Consider the following 1,860-nt stretch of genomic DNA (forward strand, 5'->3'; position numbering starts at 1 on the left):
CATTTCCTCTAGGTTTTTAAATTTGTTAAAGTACAATTTTTCATAGTATTCTGTTATGATTCTTTTAATTTCAGTTGGGTCTGTTGTGATATCAACCATCTCATTTCTTATACGGGTGATTTGCTTCCTCTCCTGTTTTTCTTTTGTCAGTTTGGCCAGTGGTTCATCGATTTTGTCGATCTTTTCAAAGAACCAGCTTTTGGTCTTCTTAACTCTTTCAATTGTTTTTCTATTCTCTGTTTCATTTAATTCTGCTCTAATTCTGATTATTTCCTGTATTCTGGTGCCTGAGGCCTTCTTTTGCTGCTCTCTTTCTACTTGTTCCAGTTGTAGGGTTAATGTTTTGATTATGGCCCTTTCTTCTTTTCAGATGTGTGCATTTATTGCTATAAACTGACCTCTGAGCAGTGCTTTTGCTGTGTCCCAAAGGTTCTGGTAGGATGTGTTTTCATTCTCATTTGATTCTATGAATTTTTTTATTCCATCCTTAATTTCTTCTATAACCCAGTAGTTTTGAGCAAGGTGTTGTTCAGTTTCCTTGTGTTTGATTTTTTCCTTACTTTTTCTGTTGTTGATTCCTACTTTTATGGCTTTATGGTCAGAAAAGATGTTTTGTAATATTTTGATGCTTTGGATTTTGTTAAGACTTGCTTTCTGGCCTAATATGTGGTCTATTCTGGAGAAAGTTCCATGTGCATTGGAAAAAAAAAAGTATACTTGGCTGCTGTTGGGCGTAGTGTTTGGTATATGTCTATGAGATCAAGTTGATTGATTGTAGCATTTAGCTCTTCCGTGTCTTTGTTGAGCTTCTTTCTGGATGTTTTCTCCTTCACTGAAAGTGGTGTGTTGAAGTCTCCTACTACTATTGTGGAGCTGTCTATCTTTCAGTGCTGTTAGTGTTTGTTTTACGTATTTTGGAGCCTTGTCGTAGGGTGTGTAAATATTTATTATAGTTATGTCCTCCTGGTGTATTTACCCTTTAATCATCATATAGTGTCCTCCCTTATCCTTTGCGGTGGATCTTACTTTAAAGTCTATTTTGTCAGAGATTAATATTACCACTCCTGCTCTTTTTTGAGTGTTGTTTGCTTGATATATTTTTTTCCATCCTTTGAGTTTTAACTTGTTTGTGTCTTGAAGTCTAAGATGTGTCTCTTGTAGGCACCATATAGATGGATCGTGCTTTTTTTATCCAATCTGCCACTCTCTGTCTCTTTATTAGTGTACTTACTCCATTTACATTCAGCATAATCATTGATAGGTATGAATTTAGTGCTGTTATTTTGATGTCTTTTTTTGGTGTGTTGTTGACAGTTTCTTTGTTCCCTTTAATTTTCTGTGCTGAGTCGTTTTTCTTTATGTATTTTCTTTTCATCTTTTCCATTGTTGTTGATTTTGTGTTTGCTGAATGTTTATTTTTTCTAGTTTTTAATTTCGACTTGTAGGATTGTTAGTTTCCCTTGCGGTTGCCTTAATATTTACCCCTATTTTTCTAAGTTTATACTAGTCTTTTATTTCTTTATATCACCTTGACTTCCCCTCCATATGAAAAATCTATGTCTACATTTTTTAAGTCCCTCTTTTTTGTTTTAATGTTGTCCTTTTTTACATATCAATATCTCTGTTTCCCTATTTTCAATGTTTTAGCTTTGATGTATTTTCATGGCTTCCCTATGTGAGTCGATATCTGGTTGCTCTGTCCTGTGTTCTTGTCTTGTGTTGTTTTCTGATCGTATTGGTTTTCTAACCGGAGGACTCCTTTTAGTATTTCTTGTAATTTTGGTTTGGTTTTTGCAAATTCCCTAAACTTCTGTTTATCTGGAAATGCCCTAATTTCAGCATCATATTTGAGAGACAGTT

The sequence above is a fragment of the Trichechus manatus genome, unplaced genomic scaffold (assembly GCF_000243295.1).
Source record: "Trichechus manatus latirostris isolate Lorelei unplaced genomic scaffold, TriManLat1.0 scaffold00046, whole genome shotgun sequence".
In the NCBI taxonomy this organism is placed as follows: Eukaryota; Metazoa; Chordata; class Mammalia; order Sirenia; family Trichechidae; genus Trichechus; species Trichechus manatus.